Source organism: Carcharhinus amblyrhynchos, chromosome 9, assembly GCF_965287045.1.
Source record: "Carcharhinus amblyrhynchos chromosome 9, sCarAmb.v2.hapA, whole genome shotgun sequence".
Lineage (NCBI taxonomy): Eukaryota > Metazoa > Chordata > Chondrichthyes > Carcharhiniformes > Carcharhinidae > Carcharhinus > Carcharhinus amblyrhynchos.
This window is the reverse complement of record NC_137332.1, coordinates 76,466,451-76,490,319: the sequence shown is the minus strand read 5'-3', so window position 1 is coordinate 76,490,319 and position 23,869 is coordinate 76,466,451. Positions and strand designations below refer to the sequence as shown.

General features: G+C 41.2%; 1 protein-coding gene and 1 non-coding gene across 2 annotated transcripts in view; both read right to left on the bottom strand.

Moving 5' to 3' along the window:
- The window catches only part of astn1 (astrotactin 1), a 2,322,431-nt gene that overhangs the window by 1,891,472 nt on the left and 407,090 nt on the right, over nt 1-23,869 (bottom strand). The window lies entirely within an intron of this gene.
- Nucleotides 20,734-20,899, bottom strand: LOC145348777 (U1 spliceosomal RNA). Its single transcript, XR_013888014.1, has one exon. It is a non-coding gene; the product is annotated as a U1 spliceosomal RNA (small nuclear RNA).

Sequence of the window (23,869 nt, the reverse complement as noted above, 5' to 3'; positions counted from 1 at the left end):
ATGCAAAGAGTTTTGTAAGGTTAACTGTCTGAATCACGACCTGCTGGACATCCATACCTCCATCACAAGGACACTTGCCAGCGAAATGTGAAGATGGTGGACATTGATACTGACACATGGCAACGATCATGAGTTCTGGAGATTGACAGTATTTAAAGTATCATTTGAAAATGCAAACCAAAATGGAAAGGTCAACTGGCTGCAAGGAGGACACAACGGAACAGGTCAGTGAATGGTGCACCTTCTCTGTAACAAATGCAGCGGAGACTACCACACTGGGGCACCTGAGCCTCACCAGAGTTCACTACCATGGCACAAAACATTGTCTCTCAAAGTGGTAGGATGCCAAGTGTAGGTGCATGTATTATTCTCAAGTTTACATTCTCTAAAGTTTACATCCACTCCTTTCTAATATCTTCGTATTTATAATAATTTGTGTTGCATTTTGAAATTAACTTTTATGTCTGTTGCAGTGGCTTTGATTTCTATTTGTCATATAAGTGAAGTTTAGGACAATTTATGAGCACTGTAATCTGGAGTTTACAGTAATTTCTGCATGCACTCTTTCATGCTCCCTGACTATTTATCCTTCAGCTCTGCTCTCTTCAAAACACCATCTCCTCCTCACTGTGATACAGTTCCAGAGACTCCTTCATATTGTCATCTAATATGAAGTCCTCTGCCAATGATTTACCCACTCCACCAATGTGTCTGTCCTTTTTGAAGTTCTACACTGTCCTCTTCACAGTTTACAACATTTCCAAGTTTTGTGTCATCCGCAAACTTTGAAATTGCCCCCTGCACACCAAGAACTGGATCATTAAAACAAATCTAGGTCATCAATATGAAAATACACAAGTTCAGGTTTTTGCTATGGCAAGAATAACAGAACTGCCTGAAAACTGCATGGCACTTCCCATTTTCACAAAGAGGATGGGACATGTTTCATGCATTTGTGTTTTATGGAGGCAGCTGGCCATTTAAAATCATCACCGCCTCCATTAAAGTGGGATTTTGTAATCTGGAAGTGTGAAATGCACAGATTAGACTTCGATCTGAACTTTGATTTGTTTGGATAGCCAGGATAACCTTTGGATTTGACCCATGATACCTTTGAGGGAGGCAAGTAATGTGTCCTTTGGTGGTCAGGTGCCCTTTGGAATTGTTGAAAGTAGGCATAAATGTGTATAAACCAATTAACTGTCAAAGCTTACTGGAGCTATAAACAGATCTGTCAAAATTAACTGCCAATAAGACCTGTCAGAGGACATGTCAAGAGTGCCACAAAGGAAACTATCAAGATAGCAAGGCATTTAAAAGCCCTGCACTTTAATTTTTTTGAAAACATTTCTGGAGTGTTTTTTTTTCTAAAAATGGGTGCTAGTTCACACTGACATAAAGCTAGAGGGTTTCTATTTCAGAATTAATGCTGCATGACTGTTTCATAACCATCCATGATCACAGTAGAGTATTTGCCGTTTCAAAGTTTAATTGATAGCAACAAATAGTTATAGGCTTTGAATTGTGATTATGAATTTCAATGCTTGTTGTTATAACAACATTGCAGAGAAAATCTTTGCCACTGTTTTGAGCCACTCCCTGCTGAATGTGAAATCAGAAGCCTACAATTCAACACAATTGACAACATTTTCAGGTTCACTTCCAAGTCATTCATGAAGTGATTATGTATCACATGCCCTGAAGTGGACAGAATTTGGAATTGAAGTATAACTGGGGGTAAGTTAGAAAGCCTTTTTACCTTTCACCTAAGTCAGTGACCTAAACTGAGAAAATACTATTAACTGATATATGCAAAAAGATTATTTCTTGTGAGAACTGACAATATCTGACTCGATGCTTGGATTATTTCACAGCATCAATATGCCTCAGCACAAAAACCCAGCAGCATTTAAAAGAATGATATGATTGTCTCTCTCAGTGGTTCTAATCTAATAGTAGTTCATACTCAAATAAAGCTGTTCTGAATTAGGTTTTTATATAAAAAAGTAGTTGAGTTTTGTCCTACTTATTGTTACTTTTAATAACCATCCCAGCATGTCTTAACCTGGACTAAAGAACCTCAAGCCAATGAAACACAAAGCTTGGCTCTTTGTCCTCTTGCCCAAAAGTAAGCTGCTAATATAAGTATTATAACCAGATCATACCCCAGTCTTCACTCACACCGTATCAGTAATGAAAACCAGTTGGAAATAAATGTGTCTTGTGTTTCAAAATCAGCATAATGGCCAGCATGGGAAAGGGTATTGATTACAGTTAAAATGGCTTTCAAGCACTTGCGAACCATGGCTAACAAGGTTAGATATGAGAAAATATTACAATGCATAGGTAAAGATCTGGTAAAGAATGGAACAGACACTTGGTCATGCAATCACTCATGCTCACAGGACAAGCCTTTTCCACTGAGTTGTTTCGTTGCAATGTCTAGCCAACTAGACAGTCAAAATACGCAAAGTCTTGACCATACGTTTTTCAGGCACAAGTGTCTTGTAACGACCATATATTCTGGAGTGTCACTTGTTTGTCCTCAAATTCCGAAAGATTCTGTACAGCATTTTTAAGAATTTTAAATACTGGCCATGATCGATAATGGACAGTGGTTAACACTGTTGCTTCACAGCGCCAGAGACCCGGGTTCAATTGTGGCCTCAGGTGACTGCCTGTCTGTGTGGAGTTTGCATCTTCTCCCCATGTCTGCATGGGTTTCCTCTGTGTGCTCCGGTTTCTTCCCACTGTCCAAAGAATGTGTGGGTTAGGTTGATTAGCCATGATAAATTGCCTCTTTAGTGTCAGGGGATTGGAAGGGTAGATTTGTGGAGTTACAGGGATAGGATACGAGCTCGGTTGGATTGTTGTCTGTGCAGGCTCGATGGGTCAAACGGCTTCCTTCTGCACTGCAGGTTCTATGATTCTAGGACTGGGTTCAATGGATCAAATAGCCATTTATTGTTTCACTTTTTTATTATTTACCAACCTAGCTTAGTGCAATTCCAAAGTAACAGGCTGACTTTCTGTACATTGGTCAAGCCAATAAATAACACTCCTAGTATGCAAACACACTAATAGCCACAAAGGTGCTTTCATCCGAAGAATAAATCACTACATGGTGATTTATTTTCAATATTACTTTTCCTCTTTACCCAACGTCCACATGAACAGTAATACCCTCCATTTGGTTGAGGAGAATAGAGCAGTTGACTCAATGGAATTACTCTGGGCATTGCCAATGCCGTTGTGTATCCGTTGTTTCCTTTGGAATACACATTGGCACTAATGTCCTGAAAACTAGTTTGATGCCACAGGCAGAATAACATTCATCAAAGCCAGAGTTTTGTGTGTGTGTGTGTGTGTGTGTGTGTGTGTGTGTGTGTGGTGAAACTAGGGGGTGATTGTACTGTTTAAATCACTTGTATTTACTTTATCATTGTTACTATCTGTGTGGTTATTTTGTGCCTTTGGTATAGAGAGGCTGCTGGAGTTTTTTTTAAAACCATCATCTCCAGGATGTTCCAATGCAGCTAGACGCCTACATAACGATTAGGGATGATACAGATTTCCAGTGAACAGGCGGAGGTTGATGAGAGAAGATCACACTTGTGATAGATAATCTGAAGACCTGTACAACCCGCAGAATAGGAGCCGTGACCATTAACAGCTCAATGTTCAATACTGGTCACACTGCATCACTTGCAAGAGATGTGGGTGTCCTAGCAACAAAATAAAGATCAGCGAAGCAATCGGCATCTTAATGAATTTTCTGCAACGAAGGGGAATAAAGCAGTGTAACTCTTTCACAGCCACCAAGCTAAATTTAAATTTAAACAAGCTGCTCTTCAAAAGCTGCATTAACTTTGATTCTATTCATGATGATGTTTCAGATTCTGGGGCTTAAGTAACAGCTGCCCATGCTGAGTGCAGGAACTTACAGGTAGATTACAATACCTTGTACAGTGTATGCCAGTATTTGTACCAAACTCCATGCAAGATATTCTGGATGTTATACTACTTTGCAAAGTACATTCTGGCTCTGTGGCAAGAATAAGGATATTACCGTTGAAAACTTTACAGCAGCCAGTTTTAGGTGCTACTTTGGAAGCATTGCCATTGCCCAGTGAGTAAGAGACTGACAAAATTTAAATAAATTTCTAGATACCTCACACCACTATTCCTGAAATAAAATCTAAAGATTTCAGCTTTAACCTGTCTGAAGGTGAGCCTGAGCAAAACTCATTACATAAGTTGCACCGTAAGCAAGATTTTGAATATAGCCAATCCACCATTTGGTGAAAGGAAGACGCACACGAGAGCAGTGTCAGAAGAACAGAGAGTTTGGTGGAGTGGGCTAGAGAAAAGGCAGAGCTGGACCATGAAAGAGAATTTTAGTAATCTGGGGCATTGAATGATTTGGAGTCATTATAGGTTAAGAAGACCAGATTGGGTGGTTAATCAAAACTTGATGCACAATCCGAGACCAGCAGTAGAAGTTTGAAAGAGTTAAAATGGAGGACCAACATGAAGGTTTTGAAACATTTGAGCGTGGATGTGACCAAACCATGGGATGAAGGTTTTGGGTTGGTATCTGGCAACATTATGGATACCGATGTCTGACTTATGGAGATCCCATATATAACCTAAGGCACTGGCCCTCCCTCTGACTCTTTACTCCTACCCTTTCGCCTTCGCAGGCCCACAGGCCTCCTACCCTTCGCAGGCCCACAAGCGTGAATGAAATGTGTTCCTAGCTGCAGTCAACTCCTGGAAGGGAAGTTCACACGAGCTCGCCAATTTAACAGCAATCCAACATGAAATGCTCTCTGTGAAAGGTTCAGTACTTCTGGGGAGTATGGGAAATGGGAACATGCGAGATGACATGCCCTCTCTCATGGTGAAAGCTGCTGACCTCTGAAAAATAAATAGCAAACAAAAAACTATACAAGAGAGTATCTGGGCAGCATGATCGGATATGGACATTAGTTCTCAAATACCTTTCAAAATTTTATTTCAGCCTAGCCCGTTCACCCTACCTCTGGATCGAGATTGCAGCAAAAATATAAAGGCCGCCTTGCCAATGGACCTGCCTGTCAACTGTGAAAGCAAATGTGACACCTGAAATTGTTTTCCATTGGCCTCTTAGTGGGCTAAATTGCCTGCTTGATTGTCAGTGGGTATGCATCTGACTTTAGTGCATGTTGGTCCACCAAAATATTGCATGTGTGCGCGATGACGTTGGACACATGTCCAACATTGCTCCCGTGGAACACATGCATGGGGAATAAGAATATTTTCAGACTGTGGGCATCTTGATAGTTTCCTTACCTTCTCCGTCTCTCTCTCTCTCTCTCTCTCATACCATCATAGAGGTTTACAGCATGGAAACAGGCTCTTTAGCCCAACTTGTCTGTGCCACCCAATTTTTACCACTAAGCTAGTCATATCCCTCTATGCCCATTTTACTCATGCAACTGTGTAAATGTTATTTAAAAGACAAAATTGTACCTACCTCTACTATTGCCTCTGGCAGCTCGTTCCAGGCACTCACCATCTTCTGAGTGAAAAAATTGCCCTTCTGGAGCCTTTTGTATCTCTCCCTCTCAAATTTATACTCTCTAGTTTTAGACTCCCCTCCCTTTGGGAAAAGATGTTGACTACCATCCTGATCTATGCTCTCTCTCTCGGTGTTGAGGTCTCAGCTGGTGTTTAACTTCCTATCGTAGCCCATTCATGTACATTGCCAGGCTGGTATTTTTAACGAGCCATAACCTTGCCTGTATCCATATCAAATCAAAATCAATGTGGACCAAAAATATATATGTTTGGGTAGTTCATGAGAAAGCCTAAAAGGCAGTTAAATCATTGCCCCTTTGATAGTTGAATACTTGCACAACATATGGAAGTGATTCTCACAGTACCAACAAATATCCATATTCATGATTTTTAATCTTCAATATCTGGGCAAAGTCAAAAATGATTAATGCAATACCGTACACATTTCAGACAGAAAATCTCACTGACTAATGGACAGTGACCCATGATGATGATCTCCAAAATATCTCATCAATTGCACACCCTTGTTCCAACTTCCAATTGCTGTGAATAACTGCATTATGATTCTAACTTGTTAGTCAGAGGCAGGAATTTAAATGACTATTTCATCAATGTGCCAGGGCACCTAGCAAACGTTAGGCTTGTATGCACTAGAGTTTAGAAGGATAAGAGGTGACTTGATTGAAACATAAAAGAGTCTGAGAGGTCTTGACGCGGTAAATGTGGAAAGGATGTTTCATCTTCTGTTGTCACTGTTTAAAAAATAAAGGGTTGCCCATCGAAGACAGCAGTGAGGAGAATTTCTTTTTTTCTCTCAGGGTCGATGGATTTCTCCCTGAAAAAGCAGTGGAAGCAGAGCCTTTGAACATTTTTAAGGCAGAGGTAGATAGATTCATGATATACAAAAGAGAAAAAGGTTATTGGAATAGATGGGAATTTGAAATTAAGATTACAATCCCGTCAGCCGTGCTTTTATTGAATGGCAGAGCTGGCCTGAGGGGCTGAATAACCTATTCCTGCTCATAATCACTAGGGGATTTTCACAAAACCTTCATCGCAGTGTGAATGTTAGCCTATTTGTGATTAATAAGTAAACTTTACTTTTACTTTTTTAATGTGTATGTTTTGATAATGTGAGCCATTGGGAATATTGGACTGATCAAAAATTGTCACGGGTCCATTCATGGCTCTGCCATTTGGCATGGATCAATAAGAGTCAAACAAGTGGTGAATCCCCGATTCTATCTCTGCTAGATTGTCTCCTTCAGTGGTCAGTATTTAGAAGTGGAATCAGCTCTGACGAAGGCTCAGCTAGACTCAACATCGGCTCTATTTGCTCCCCATGGATGCTGTCAGACCTGTTGAGATTTCCTAGCATTTTCTGTTTTTGTTTCAGATGCCAGCATCCCACCTTTAGTGCCGCTGGTAGAAGGAAGAGGAAGAGAAATCGTCTAGCTTCCTACCAGCTAATCATTATTCAGATCTCTGTGTTGTCCATGTCAGCTGAGGATGGCATTGACTCCAGCAACTGAAAGTGTGGTAATGACGATCATTTAATGTAACACCAAAAAGAAAAGTCAGCTTCAGATGAAGAATGGTTGTGGAATAGCAGTCTTCCATGGATTAGATCAGAAGAAAAGGGGATGTAACTGGAGGGCAAAATTAATTGTTGAGATTGATTCACCGTTGAGTTAACCCAACTTCAAAGGGTAACCTCATTGTCAGGCCAACTGCATCTTTCATTTCCATATAAAGGAACAATACAAAAAGAATATTCAATGCATGACTCTGTCCCTTCAGTTGATTTTTTTGATGTATTATTAAGAAGAAAAGTAAGTTAAAAGTCATTGCTTTAAAGTGTTGATTAGCATCATAGATTTTTACATGGTGTCAAAAATTTACTAAATATTCTTAAGTATTAGAACTAGAAATTATAATTTTTATTACTATTGTGATGTTGGCACACTGCTACACTAAAATGTAACAATTTCTAAAGACATGGCCTATGCCACTCCAGCACTCATATCTATGTCTCTTCAACCATTATTTAAAGTGCAAAAAACCAAACTTTCTACTGGTTAGAATCATGAAGGAAGAATGAAAGTGGTTATTGGAGACCAATTAACTCAGTCCAGGACATCACAACAGGAGTTCTTCAGGGTAGTGTCCTCAACTCAACTATCTTCAGTTGTTTTGTCAATTGCCTTTCCACCAAAAGTAGAGACTTTGCAGATTTATGATTGTACAATGTCCAGTATCATCCATGTCTCAGATACTGAAGTAGTCTATGTCCATATAGAACAAGATCTGGCCAGCATTCCGGTTTGGGCTGATTAAGTAGCAAGTAGCAGTCATGTCACACAAGCATCAGGCATTGACCATCCTCAACGAGAGAGATGCTAACTTTCTCCCCTTGAAATTCATTAGAATTATCATCACTGAGTCCAGAATGTTGACAGATGGGGACGTTACCACTGACCAGAAATTGAACTGGGCCAGCCATATAAATATTGTAGTTAAAACTGAAGGTCAGAGACTGGGAATTCTGTGGTGAATAACTTACCTCCCAACTCCCCAAAGCCTGTCTATCTTCCACAAGTCAGGAGTGTGTTGGAATGTTCTCCACTTGCCTGGACGAGTGCAGCTCCAACAACACTCAAGAATCTTGATACCATTTGACTGACTCCCCAGTTTGCCCTTTTAAGCATTCACTCCCTTCCCAAACACACAATGGTAGCACTGTTAAGATACACTGCAGCCACACACCAAGTATTGACAGCATCCTCCAAACCTGCAACCGTTGCCACCGCAAGGTCAGCAGCTACATGGGACTACCTCCATGTATAAGTTCCTTTGCAAGGCAGACACCATCCTTACTTGGAACTAGTTCACTATTGCTGGCCAAATCTTGGAACTCCTTTCCTAACAGCACCATGGGTGTAACTACATGACATGGACTGCAGATTCCCTCGAGAAGGTGGTGGTAAACCACCTTCTTGAGCAGCTGGAGTTGGGCATCCAATATTGGCCAATGCAGTGATGCTAATATTCTGTGAAAAAAAATTTTAAAAAGTACAATTTTTCTAGTTTATTTAGAGTGAATATTGCGGGCTGGACTAGTATTTATTGCCCACTACTAATTGTTCTTGAACTGAGTGGTTTGCTAGGCCATTTCAAAGGGCAGAGTAGAATCAACCAGCTTGCTGTGAATCTGGAGTCACACGACATCCAGACAAGGATGACTAGTAAACCAGACAGACTTTTAAAACAGTTGATAAGGTTTCATGGTCATCATTGAATCCACATTTCACCATCTGCTCAAATAGGATTTGAACCCGGGTCCCCAGAGCATTACTCTGGGTCTCTGAATTACTAAGCCAGTGACAATGCCATTACACCATCGTCTCTCAATCACACATTCCAGCTGTTTAAAAATCTACAGGAATAATAGGGGCTTTTGGCAAATTTACTCAGCATAGCACTGAGCTAGACTTGACACTTTACCTCCTAGAATCACTTTTAGAAATCCCAAGACCATCAATATTGGCTTTCTTGCATTTTTAATCTGCTGTTCCTCTCACTGCTGCAAGCCACCATGCAAGTCATAGCAACATTTGAATAAACTTACCAACTCTGTCCGTAGGAATAGCGACCAAGGTGCTGCCTGCATATGCATTAACCAAATTTGATAACCCAACACTGTTTCAGAACATTCAGGTCATTAATGTCATGATAGCATTCTTTCAAAGTCCTTGGCATAACAGGGGGATGCATCTATTTGCACCATTTAAGTTCAGTTATACCATGGAGGCTACGCAGGAACTGGCCAGCATAGGCATGATGCACTGAATCTTATAGCATATCTCCAGAGCTATGGTTGCTTGTGCCAACGTACTGTTGATTGTGTATCTCTTAATTCCCCGATAGAGAGGAGAATTACAGCTTTATGTTTGGGACAGTTTTATCCCATGGTCACAGATGCCACTCACAGTGTGACCTTGCTCAACTCTGCACCCAACCCCACTTTCTCCTGTCTCTATCTGATGTGAATTACAATCCAAATTTGGAAGGAGCTGGATAGTGGCCAAAGCCAAAGGGCTTTTAAAGCGTTGCCCTAGCAATATTCTGCAGTGAATGGGAGAGAAACACAGCAGTGGAATTTTAAACCCACACAAACTGATTAGAATAAGCAAAATACAAATCCAAACATTTGCATCCCTCCCCTTGGGAAACTTTACAGCCAAGCTCTATTCAATCTTCATTTGCTTTTCAATATTTCAATATTTTCAAAATTTCATTCTTAGTGATTAGGAGAAATTCAGCAGAGAGGCAAGAGTTCCCACCACCATTCTTCTTTGGCAAGCAATAATGATTTGATTGGTTGAAGTTTGGCTTTCATTCAATTGGGACACCATTTCCTCATCTCATCAACTACTGAGTTGTTCCTACTGTCACACAGACACCTTTGAAACAGGCATCTCCAGATGGCATCACAGCATCCATGTGTGTTAATCACCTCTGAGATTCCCCAAATCTGTAACTTTTTATTTCAGTTCACAAGAATCGGCTGAAAACAAAGCATGGCGACATGCCAGGATAAATTATTTCAAGCATTTTTTTCCCCTCAACTCGAGAAAGTTACTTAATGCCAAAGCTTCAAGTTTGCTGTGCTTTCCTCTCTGGCATGGTGCCACAACAAAGCTCGTTTTCATTCATCAGAAGTCGAGAGCTCGCAGTCGCTGCGTGACACTGCAGCACCACAGCTTCAATCTCTTCATTTTTCACTTAAGCTGCTTTTCTTTTTGCACAGATACTTTATTAGGTTAAAGAAAATGGTGGCAATAGGCGAACAAAGTGTGAAGAGGACGGTCATATATCATTGCAATAAATAGATGACATAAAGATGACAAAGTGGCACTCATCTTTTGCAAGTTACTACTGGTTCCCCTTGCATTATTCTGTGCACACAGCACATCTATCTGCTGTGCTTCAAGGTTTTGCCGAGCAAGGCCTGGAACAATATTCTGTTCCAGTACATTCGAGGTGAGCTCCCATGATGGCTATAGAGACCCAGCGAAGAACTATACCTGGCAGATCAAGGATTCCAAACTGACTTCCTACCCTATACCTCGTAAAGTTGATTTCAAGCACGGCAGTAGGCACAGCATGACAGTAGCCAGATCAGGAAGAGGGCAACGGAGTCTAAATTCCATTCCTGATCAGTATTTCATGACAGAGCATATAGGCAGTTAAGCTTCACCATCAAGAAGTGAACAATGGTTACTTGATCAACAGAAAGCTGTCATTATCCATGGGACAATGTTGAAGCCTCATTTTTGGGCCTACTTTTTATCCTAAGGGGGAGGGAATGGCCTAGTGCATTTATCGCTAGACTATTAATCCAGAAACTCAGCCAATGTTCTGGGGATCTGGGTTTGAATTCCTCCTCAACAGATGCCGGAATTTGAATTCAATTAAAAAAATCTGGAATTAAGAATCTACTGATGACCATGAAACTATTATCGATTGCCAGAAAAACCCGCCTGGTTCACAAATGTCCTTTAGGGAAAGAAATCTGTCATCCTTACCTGGTCTGGCCTTCATGTGACTTCAGAGCCGAAGCAATTTCAACTGCCCTCGGGCAATTAGGGATGAGCAATAAATGTTAGACAACCAGTGATGCCCATGTCCCACAAATGAATAAAAAAAAATGAAGCGACCTGAGAGGAAATGGCTGCCCCCTGCTAGATGGGTGCTACCTGCTCTCATTGATTGCACCACTCTGCCTTTGCCAGCATCTGCCTGACAAGCGCCATGACCTCCAGGCCCCACTCAGTTTGCTGGAAATGTGCAGGTCCATCAATGCTCCCTCACCTTCCAAGAGTAGCCCCAGCAATGGCCACCACTCAGCAATGGCCATCACTGCTGGTGGCGCTGGTGAAGTCGCTGACCTACAAGTCTTCTGATTAGGTCAGCAGCTCTTGGGGGTGAGCTAATGTCCCTAATTGGCTCGCAGACTTAGTGGCAACTGCTTCACTGACTGGTGCACATAAAGCACAGCACTGGATCCAGACGCTCCCTCTTTGTTCAGCTCTGGTGGTGGAACACCTGCCACTTCCAAAAGATTCAAGCCAACATCTGTGCTCAGACAAGGGAGGGTTTTGCACGTTCTTCTGTTAATATGGTCAAAGATAATTCCTCAACTTTAAATTAGTAGCACTGAAAGCTGGAGGTCACAAATCAGTTTTCCTTCAAGTCCAATATCATGCAGTCCATATCTTATAAGATCTCCTGTCATGTGTCATTATAAAATACAAGCATCAATACAACACAAAGAAGAAAGAAAAAAATGCATCAAGAGCTTTCTCTATCACGTACGGAAATAGTTCAAACAGTAAACTTGGCAAATTTAAGGTAGTAAGCCGAGTACTTTGGAGTGTCAGCACGTAACACCATAATTTGATAAGATGTCACAGAAAGCTAATATTATTCCATTCATTTACTTTCAGCTGCATAACTTCCTGGTTGTTCCATGAAAGGCTACAGACTATTTGATTCGACTTATTATTGTCACAATATAATAGTGTGCAGTGAATGTTGTGCATTATATAGACAAGGCATACCATACATAGAGAAGGAGAGGAGAAAGTGTAGAATGTAATGTCACAGTCATAGCTAGAGTGTGGAGAAAAATCAACTTAATATAAGGTAGGTCTATTCAAAAGTCTGATGGCAGCAGAGAAGAAGCTGTTCTTGAGTTGGGTGGTATGTGACCCCAGAGTTCTGTATCTGTATCCTGACTGAAGAAGGTGGAAGAGAAAATGTCTGGGGTCTGTGGGTTCCTTGATTATGCTGGCTGCTTTCCAAGGGAGCAGGAAGTGTAGGCAGACTCAATGGATGGGAGATTGGTTTGAATGATGGACTGAGCTCCGTTATAAGCTGTGATGCAACCAGAAATAATGCTTTCTATGCGCACCTGTGAAAGTTGATGACAGTTGTAGTGCTCATGCCAAATTTCCTTAGCCTCCTGAGAAAGTAAATGTGTTGGTGGGCTTTCTTAACTATAGTATCAGCATAGAGTGACCAGGACAGGTTGTTGGTGATCTGGATACCTAGAAACTTGAAGCTTTCAATCATTTCCACTTCATCCCCATTGATGTAGACAGGGGCACGTCCTCCATTACGCTTCCTAAAGTCGACGACTATCTCCTTCGTTTCACTGCCATTGAGGGAGAGATTATCATCATACCGGTTCACCAGATTCTCTATTTCATTCCTGTACTCTGTCTCATCACTGTTTGAGATCTGACCCTCTACGGCGGTGTCATCAGCAAACTTGAAAACTGAATTAGAGGGGAACTTGGCCACACAGTCATATGGGCATAAGGACTATATTAAGGGGCTGAAGACACGGCCTTGTATGGTACCAGTGTTGAGGATGATCGTGAGAGGGTGTTGTTTCTTATCCCTGCTGATTGCAGTTTGAGGGTTAGGAAGTCTGAGATCCAGTCACAGAGGGAGGAGCCAAGCCCCAGGCCACGGAGTTTAGAATAATGATGTTGACGGCTGAGCTGTAGTCGATAAATAGAAGTCTGACATAGGTGTCTTTGTTATCCAAGTGTTCCAGAGTTGAGTGCAGGGCCAGGACGGTGGCATCTGCTGTGGACCTGTTGTGGTGCTAGGCAAACTGTAGTGGATCCAGGCAATCTGGGTGACTGGAATTGATTCATGCCATAACTAGCCTTTTGAAGCATTTCATAATGATGGATGTCAGAGCCACCAAACGATAGCCATTAAAGCACACTGCCTGGCTTTTCTTTGGTACAGAAATGATGGTAATCTTGAAGCAGATAAGGACATCAGATTGCTGTAAAGGGAAATTAAAGATGCCTGTGAATACACATGGCAGCTGTTATGTGCTGATCGGGTACCCTATCTGGGCCAGTCGCTTTCTATGGGTTGACTTTCGACAAGATATGAACAGGTAGAAAACTGCTTTAGCTCTACTGTCTTTTGGGATGCTTGAAAGCTGCCTGTCGTCTTAAAGCAATGCTTATACTCTTTATACAGTTGCTGCAAAAGCCTTTTTTGGAGTTATCTTTCAATTTGTTTAACAATTAGAGCAGAATTTTCCCATTTTCCCACCCCTGCCACAGGAAGCCCAGGGGGAAGACCATGCAAAGTCCGTTGACCTCAGTGTGGGTGGGGGAGGGGATATTTTCCAGTCTTGGGGTGAGTGCAGCTGGAAAATCCTGCCCATAGTGCTTTAAGCAGTAAAAGATATCCAAAAATTAATGCAGTACCTGAGAGAACAGAGAAGTTACTTTCATTTAGAAACTATGTAGCTATAGGTAAAGGCAAATTACTGTGAATGCTGGAATTTGAAACAAAACGGACCATGCTGGAAAATCTCAGCAGGTCTGACAGCATATGTGGAGCGGGAACATGACTAACATTTCAAGTCTGAGTGACTTGAAATGTCAGCTCTCATGAAGAGTCATCCAGATTTGAAACCTCAGCTCTGTTCTCTCTCCACAGATGCTGTCAGCGTCCATGGCGAGCTGGCTTGCAGAGAACTCCAACCAATGTGCAACATTAATACTCAATTATCCTCAATCATAGAAAACCAACAGTTCAGAAAGAGAACATTCGGTCTATTGAGTCTGCACCGACAACAATCCCACCCAGGCCCTATCCCCATAATCCCACACTGTTACCCCACTAATCCCTCTAACCTGTGCATCCTGGGACACTAAGGGGATATTCAGCATGGCCAATGCACCTAACCTGCACATCTTTAGACTATGGAAGGAAACTGAAGCACCTGGAGGAAACCAACACAGACACAGAAAGAATGAGCAAACTCCATATGGACAGGGACCCAAGCCGGGAATAGAATCCAGGTCTCTGGAGCTGTGAGGCAACAGTGCTAACCACTGTGCCATCATGTCACCAATTCTTAAAAAAAAAGTCTATCAAAGTAAAGGATTTCTCAAAAATTCATCCATGGGATATGGGTATCCCGGGCAAGGCCAATATTTGTTGCCCATCCATATTTGCCCTTGACAGCAGTCAATTATATGTCTGCAGGTCTGGAGTCACCTGTAGGCCAGATCAGGTCAAGACAGCAGATTTCCTTCTCCAAAGTACATCAGTGTTCGTGAACTAGATGAGTTTTTACAACAATCAATGGTAGTTTCTTAGTCGTCATTACTGAGATTAGCCTGCAATTGCAGACTTTTAATTAACTGAATTTAAATCCTACTTGATACCATGGTGGCATTTGAACCCCTGTCCCCAAGACATTAACCTGGGTAGCTGGATTTCCAGTTGAGGAACATTGTCATTACACCATCATGTCAACCATGGGAACTGCAAAGAGGACATAGGTAAGTTAGCAGGTAAAATTTAATTTGAAGAGATGATTGAAATTATTTGGGAGAAAAACCAAGAAATGGGAATATGTTCGAAAAATGCTGAAGGGTAGGAGTACAGAGACTTAAAGCTTCTCTAAAGTGTAAGTGGAGGGAAATAAACAATCAAAAAGGCAACACCATTTCTAAATATGGACAGTAGGTAGAAGAATGATGATGTATGCTAATGGACCAGGAACCAGTGATGATGGCCTAAAATACCTTCAGAGTTGTTTTGCATGTCATAAAACAAAAAGATGTAAGAGCAGAAATAGACATTTGGCCCATCAAGTCTACTCCCCAATTCAATGAGATCATGACTGATCTGCTATAAGAATCCTTAGCTCCACTTTCCAGCCTTATCCCCATAATCATTGATTCCCTTACTAATTAAAAACCTGCCTATCTCAGCTTTAAGCACACTTAATGACCCAAAATCTACAGCCTTCTGCAGAAATATTTCTACAGATTCACTACCCTCTGAGAGATGAAATTCCTCCTCATCTCTGTCTCAAATGAGCGTGATTACTCTGAAGTTATGCCCTTTGGTTTGAGACCTTCCCATAAGATGAATCAACCTTTCAGCATCAACATTGTCAAGCCCCAGAGAACCCTACATGTCTCCATAAGGTCGCCTCTCATTCTTCTAAACTCTACATATAGGCCCAAGCTACTTAAACTCTCCTCAGAAAAAAAGTCTCTCTAGACCATAGGATCAACCTAGTGAACTTTCTCTGGACTACTTCTAATGCCAATACATCTTTCTTTGATAAGGGACCAAAACTGTTTACAGTTTTCCAGGTGTGGACTAACAACTGCTTTGTATAGTTTTAGCTGGCGACCTCAGCCCCATTTCAAGTGAATTTATGGCAGAATTTTAGCAAAAGGGTATGATGAGATTTTGAGTAGTGAGTTGAAGTAATACTCTCTTCCACCTTCTTCTGTCAGGAAAAAGACACAAAAAGTCTGAGATTATGTATTAACTGACTCAAAATCAGTTTCTTCCCTGCTGAATGGACCTATCTGCATTAGGTTGATCTTTCTCTACACCCTAGCTATGACAGTAACATGGCATTCTGCAGTCTTTCCTTTCCTTCCCTATGTGCGATACACTTTGTATAGCGCGCAAGAAACAACACTATTCCCTGTATATTAATACGTGACAATAATAAATCAAATCAAGCAAATTATGAAATTGTGCGCTTGCATCTGAAAAACATGACATCTGATTGGTTTGTTTATCACCTTCAACAAAAGATATTGTCTTCCCTTCCTGGTATGGTCTTTATATGCTTGCTTGATGCCTAATGCTCTTTGAGGCAGTTGCGAAAGCAATTCCTTGTCAAAAAAAACAGTCGTCTAGCACCATATTCCCATGCACCAATTGAGAAAAATGTAACCTTGCCAACACCACATTCCAGGATGAAAATAAAACTTACAGGAAGAGAGAGGTGATTTTCTTTTTACGTTTCTGTAGTTGGGCATCAGTTAAAACAATCTAAGATAAAAGAAGAGCACTGAATCTACAGAGAACATTCAGTGTGGATTCATTAGAAAGAAGAATGAGGAACTATAATTATGAATACAGAATTGAGATCTTGGACTGTTGGGACAACTACTGCATCTACTTAATATTAGTTACTTGGATTTGGAAACATTATGCAAATTGGTCAAATTTGCAATTGGTACCAAACCAGGAGGGTTACAAATTTGGAGAAAAGTCAAAATTGCAGAATGAGTTGGATAAAATATATGAGGAGCACTGGTGTATAACAATTAAGTATAGCATCTAGGAAACAAAAAGAGAAGGAACACTTACTTATCAATGTTAGGGTGTTAAATTTAATTAAGGACCAGATGGCGATACAAACCAACATCACCAAATCTATTAGTGTTGGACTATAAAGTCCAAGTTTTTGATCTGGATGGGCAGTCTGGTGTCTGGTCCCTTTTAAGATGTGATCTTTTGAAATGGTCATATGACCTGGACTGACCAGTCGGGAACCAAGTTGAAGTTTCAATCCAACAGTGTAGCACAGTAGTACAGTGAGTGAGGGTGGCATGATAGGACAGTAGTTGAGGTCATACGAGGTTGGGATTGTTGTTGGTGCAGTCTCGATAGGCTGAATGGCCTACTTCTGAACTGTAGGAATTCTATGGTTTCTTCCAGAACCTCCAGTTTCCTCCCACAGTCCAAAGATGTGTAGGTTAGGTAGATCAGCCATGGTAAATGCGTGGGGTTACGGGAATAGGGCAGAGGAGAGGACTTGGGTAAGATACTCTGTCAGAATGTTGGTACAGACTTGATGGGCCAAATGGCCTCTTCTGCACTGTAGGGATTTTATGTCTGGGCTTGTCCCGACAGTTCGATCTGCAGCATTACACTGCATATAGTTGTTACAGTCAATAATTGTTCTTTTTTTCATTAATAACTAGTGGAGCTAAGTCACTACAGACAGAGGAGCCTGTTGTTCTCTGTTACCTGAGTGTGATCCCTTATGTTCGTAGCTGACATAATCAATATCATTAAAACAGACTACCTTCTCATATTGCAGTTTGTGGTGGTGGGCTGAGTATAGATTGGTTGATGCACTTCTGTATGAATTCTTCAGATGTGAGCATTGGTGGCAAGGCCAGTATTTCTTGTTTATGTTAATTGAGCACCTTGAGAAGCTGGTGGAGAGCCTTGTTGAATGGCAGAGGCAAACCCACTGCGCTGTTTGGAGTGAAACTTGCCTTTTCAGCTTTGTCAGGTGTCAGCTGCTTAGCTGAGTGCAATGCCACAGGCAATGCATTCTGAACTTTTCCAGTTGTGGGTTTGGGTCTTGCAAGTGCTGCTGCAGATCATAGACAAATCTTCCACAAACTGTAGAAACAGGCTTTTATTCAAGGGTGTCTTGTGGGTTTTTCTATTCCCCCTGCTTTTGCTCAAAATAATATTCTTGTTGAGCTAGAGAGCTTTTCATTTCTGCCAACATTGCAATTTGAAAATGAGTCTTAAAGTAAAAAGTACAAAATCAAAGAGCCCTGCTTCCTAGTGTTCAATAGATGTAAAATAGACATTACTGTCTCAGCTATACTCACAGCCTCTGCTCTTCAACCATTTGAAATACATTGGATTAGTAGAGCAGAAGATTTTATCCCAGCTAGTTGGCAATGACCTTGATTTAATGGCCTCACTGTTTTCAAGTTTAAAGCTTATTTATTAGTGTCACAAGTAGGCTTACATTAACATTGCAATGAAGCAACTGTGAAAATCCCCTAGTCGCCAGACTCCTTCACCTGTTTGGGTTCACTGAGGGGGAATTTATCATGGCCAATGCACCTAACCAACATGTCTTTCAGATTGTGGGAGGAAACCGGAGCATCCAGAGGAAACCCACGCAGACACAGGGAGAACATATAGATTCTGCACAGACAGTGACGCAAGCAGGGGATTGAACCCAGGTCCCTGGCACTGTGAGGCAGCAGTGCTAACCACGGTGCGAAGCAGCCACTAAATCTTGTGAGGCGCCAAAATGGGAATTGTGTTGGCGAGATCTCAGAATGAAATCTGCCCCACCTCATTGCTGTTGACATAATCAGGTTCATGATCGTGAGCATGATCTGCATGAATTATCATCTCATTTGCGGGCTTGACAGTGCGACTTCCACCGTTGTCCTAACTAACCACCATTGCATTGGCGCAAATCACTACTTACTTTCAAAAAAAAATAAGAGATGACAACATACAGATATAGCTGCCTTTCCATGGGTGGAGCGGAAATAAAATGGGGGAGGTGGAGTGAAGGACGTGTGTGTACGTTGCCCCCAGCACTCTGGCAATGCAGCTTGGAACTGCCCCCAGCACTGCCAGGGCACCCTGTGAGGAGCTCATTGGTGGCTTGTGGTGGAGGGGTTAACCCTTCTGTTGGCAGGTTCTCTATGTTTGTATCCTTGTGAGCATTCTATTTTTGCGGGGGGAGGGAGTGGATATTGGTTCCTTGTGTTCCTCCTGTCTGTCGGGAGTTTCAGTGTCCATGGAGTTGGGAAGGAGGGGGAGAGGGGTCACCTTTTATTTAAATCAGAGATCTAGTTTGTTGAAAGTGATGCCCAGGTAGGCAAAGTGGGGAAGAAGGCATTTAGCACACTGGCTTTCATCAGTCAGAGCATTGAAAATAGGAGTTGGGACATTATATTACAGTTGTATAAGTCATTGGTGAGGCCGCATTTGGTGTATTGTGTACAGTTTTGGTCACCCTGTTATAAGAAAGACATTGATAAACTGGAAAAAGTGCAAAGAAGATTTACGAGAATGTTGCCAGAACTACGAGACCTAAGTTACAGGGAGTAGTCGGCCAGACTAGCGCTTTATTCCTTGGAATGTCGGAGAATGAGGAGTGACCGTATTGAGGTGTATAAAATCATGATGGACATAGATAGGATAAACACATATTCTTTTTCCCAAGGTAGGGGAATTGAAAACTAGAGGACATAGGTTTAAGGTGAGGGAGAAAAGATTTAAAAGAGACCTGAGGGGCAACTTCTTCACACAAAGGGTGGTGCACATATAGAACGAGCTGCCAGACAAAGTGGTTGAGACAGGTCCAATAGCAGCACTTATAAAGCATTTGGATAAGTACATGGATGGGAAAGGATTAGAGGGATAGGGGCTAAAAGCTGCTAATTGGGACTAGTTGGGAGGGCAACCCATTGTTGGCAGGGACCAGTTAGGCCAAAAGGCCCATTTCTGTGCTGTATTGCTCTATGATTATCTTTAAAAATAGCACCCCAATTTCAGGATTCCAGCATTGCCAGCTTTCCTACATCATGCCCATCCAACTGACTGTGAGGATCTCACTTCTCCCTTGCGGTTGCACACAGAATTGTTGAAAACAATGGGTAAAGCCAACTGTGAAGCCTGCGAGATTCATGCTGGTTTTCTCATCTGAGGCAACACTGTGCATTTTTGAGAAGATTTCAACGTTAGAAAAGCAAAGGAATTTGTGCTAACTCATCCAGTTAAATTTATCAGCTGGCAGAACCAAATCTCCTTCCCTTGCAGTTCATTAAACTCAGTCAGCTAGGAGAGTAAGGAACTCTGTCCTAATAGAATTGTCTAGGGGCAACAGAATCTGGAACAGAACGGAGATCAATAGTTTTGACTTCATCAAGTACCAAATAAGTCCACACAAGTTTAACCATCAGCTAGGTAGAGGCTATATTCTTGGAGTCACGGAGTTGTGAAACAGCTAAAGTGTGATAAGTATACTCAATAAAAAAGAGATTCTAACAGCTATTTCCCTCACCCAAGTACACAAGATAAAGGGGTTGAATTGCAGCAACCCCACTGACATCGGCTAACTCAACTTAGGCTCAGAATGAAACCTAGACTTTTAGAGTGGGACTTTCCCATCTTGCCCACCATGGGAATCGTAACAGGCGGGACTCATAAAATGCAAAGGTCTGTTGACCTCAGGCAGGAATTTGGGGCGAGCGTGGCTGGAAAGTCCCACCCTCAGTGTCTGTAGAATTGAGAATAGCAGATGGTAAATAAGCCATTAGCTTCCAATGAGCATTCTTTGATTCTAATCGTCACCATTAAGAAAAAAACTAGCGAAGGCCTTTCCAATTTACTGAGTTAATATTAATTCAAAAAAGTTGCACCAATGAAGAATGGCATTATATATAGTTATATTCTTCCAATGTGATTTAGGAACAATATGTTCATGCATATGTAGGTGTAAGTATCCACAGTGCTTCATCGCTCACTACTGTACTACATGTGTATCAAACTAACAATGTATCATTCCACAAATTTTGCAGTCGAGTATCCCGCATTTAGGGACATCGCAGGCATCAGCACACCCAAAATGCAATGGACTAGCCTTGTCCTGGGCGAACTACCTGCTTGATCATAGTTTCATCCCCATCAGGTAGCGCATGATGTGTTTCGAGAAATGCTTTTGATAAAGTAACAACATTTAAATTTTAAAGTGTGATAATTTCAAACTCCTGGGAACAAGAACATGGTGGCACGGTTTCTCGGTCGTTAGCACTGCTGCCTCACAGCGCCAGAGACCCAGGTTCAATTCCAGCCTCAGGACACGGTCCGTGTGGAGTTTGCAAATTCTCCCTGCGTCTGTGTAGGTTTCCTCCGCGTGCTCTGGTTTCCTCCCACGGTCCAAAGATGGCTAGGTGGATTGGTGATGCTAAATTGCCCCTTTCGTGTCAGGGACACTAGCTCGGGTGAATGTGTGGGGTTACAGGAATAGGGCTTGATGGGATTGTGGTTGATCTGGACTTGGTGGGCCAAATGGCCTCCTTCTGTACTGTAAGGATTCTAACATGGTAGCAACAGGTGTCACCTGAGAGTGAAATCCTAGCATTATAAATGACTGAACATTGAATTAGGTTGAGAAACATCAGCCTGAATTAGTGCGAGAGAGAGAGAGAGAGAAACTGAGTGAATTGCACAAAACCACAATGGCCACTGGGAGATTTAATGACATTATGGAGGCATTTAAGAAGTTTAAACAAAAGTGCAATTTGACTTTTAAAAAATTTTCTAAACAGCACTGGTGAAAAGGAAAAGGTCAGGACTTTTTCTTTGTGAGGAGAGATAGGATTAGATCTATTTAATAGCTGGGAGATGAATGAGGACAACAGTAAAAGCCCAGACAAATTTCTTTCAAAAATTCAGCATTCATCTTCAGGCAAAGTCAAAACGTTGGATACATCAATAAGAATTTCAAAACCTCAGGTGAATCTGTTGATATATCTTTTTAATGAGATTGAAGAATGAAGTCAACAAGGCGTATACTCAAGGAAACAGATGAAAGGTTCATATATATGTATACATAAGTATCCAGATTGCCACATTACTTGCTACCACACCAATGTCTGTGTATCAGTCCATAATACATAATGTGATCTGAGAAATGCATTTGATGAAGCAATAGTCTTTGAATTTAAATGTGTGATTATTTTGAATTTCTGGGAACCACAAGACATGAAAATTTGGTTTCAGGAAGCTTTGATTGTATGATTCAATGGCTCATGAAAAGTATAACACGGATGCAAACGCAGACTGGTACTAACATCAAAATCATTCTGGATCACGTATTGCATGGTGCTACATATTATCCTTTTAATTCAGAGAATCAAACAGAGGCATAAGAGACTAATAGCTCTTTATTGTTTTAAAATCTGAAATGATTCCAGCAATTAGCATAGGCAAATCCACACCATAAATCTTAACTTTGAAATTAACTAGGTCATTTTACTCAAGCAAGTAGGAAAAACATAGAAAATTCTGGAACAGGAGGCCTTTCAGACATTACTTTTTGTACCAGCCAGAAAATAGCTATCCAGCCTAATGCCACGTTCTAGTATTTGGTCTTTAGCCCTGTAGGCCACTGTATGTCACTTGCATTTTCATGGATATTTTAAATGTGATGAGGGATTTTGCCTCCACCAACCTTTCAGACAGTGGCTTGTAAACATCCACCACCCTCTGGACGAAGAAATCCGCCTTGAGGCAATTAAGGAAGGTACTAATATAGGAAATGCTTGACAGAGAGGAATGCTAGGTAGAGAGGTTACAAAATAACTAAAGGACAAAACTAAAAGCTTTGTACCTGAGCGCACATAGCATTTGAAACATAATAGATGAACTGATTATACAAATAGAATTAAATAAGTATGATCTGATAGTTATTGCAGAGATATGGCTGCAGGATGGCACAACTGAGACCTGAGTATTGCAGAATGCTTGCCATTTAGGAAGGACAGGAATCTAGGAGAAGGTAGTGGGGTGGCTGTGTTATTTTAATTGTGGTATTAGTACAATTGGAAGGAGTTATCAAATTTCAGGAAATCAGGGTGTAGTGGTTGGTTTGGGTAGAGATGAGAAATGATAAAGGAAAAAGTCATTTGTGGGGGGGGTGTACCGACCCCCTAACAGTAACTACACTGTAGGATGAATAGGAAGCTTGTCAGAAAGGTATGGTGATAATAATGGAGGGTTTTAATCTACATATAAATGGGAAAGATCAGATGGGCAAAGGTAATGTAGATTTGTATCATGTTTTGGGAATAGTTTCTTAAAAAATACATGTTCTGGCACCATACTGAGAGCAGGGTATACTAGACTTGGTAATGTGCAAAAAGATAGGATCTATTAATGTCCTCATAGTTAAGGCACTCTTAGAAAGCAATGGCCAAAATAAGATTGAATTTTACTTTCAATTGTAGGGGGAGAAGTATAGGTCTAAAACTAGAATTTTAAACTTAAATAAGGGTTATCATGAGGGCATGAAAACATGAAGTGGCATAAAGTGAACTGGCAAATTAGTTTTAGGGATATGTTAATAGAAATGTAGTGGCAGACATTTAAGGGGACATTTCAGAGTATACAGGATTGCTACATTCCAACAAGAAAGGAGAATACCAAGGGGAGAGCTACCCTTCATGCTCACCCAAAAAAAAATTACATCAAACCAGAAAAACATATTTTGCAAAGATGTGTGGCAGGTCAGAAGATTGAAGAGAATATGAAAAACAACAAAGAACAATTAAAAGATTGAAGAAGAGGGAAAAAAGGAGTACAAGAGCAAGATGGTTAGAAATACAATAGTAAGAGTTTCTATAGTTATAAAACAAAAGAGTTACTAAAGTGAGTATTGAACTATAGAACACAAGTCTGGGGAATTAATAATAGAAAATAAGAAGATTGCAGATCACTTGAACATGTATTTTGCATCAGCCTTCACTGTAAAGCATATAGGCAACATCCCAGAAGCAGCTATAAATCAGGAAATGGAAGGGAGGGAAGAACTCAGGAAAATTACAATCACCAGAGAAGTGATACTGAGTAAATTATTAGAACTGTGGGCTGACAAATGTCTTGGTCC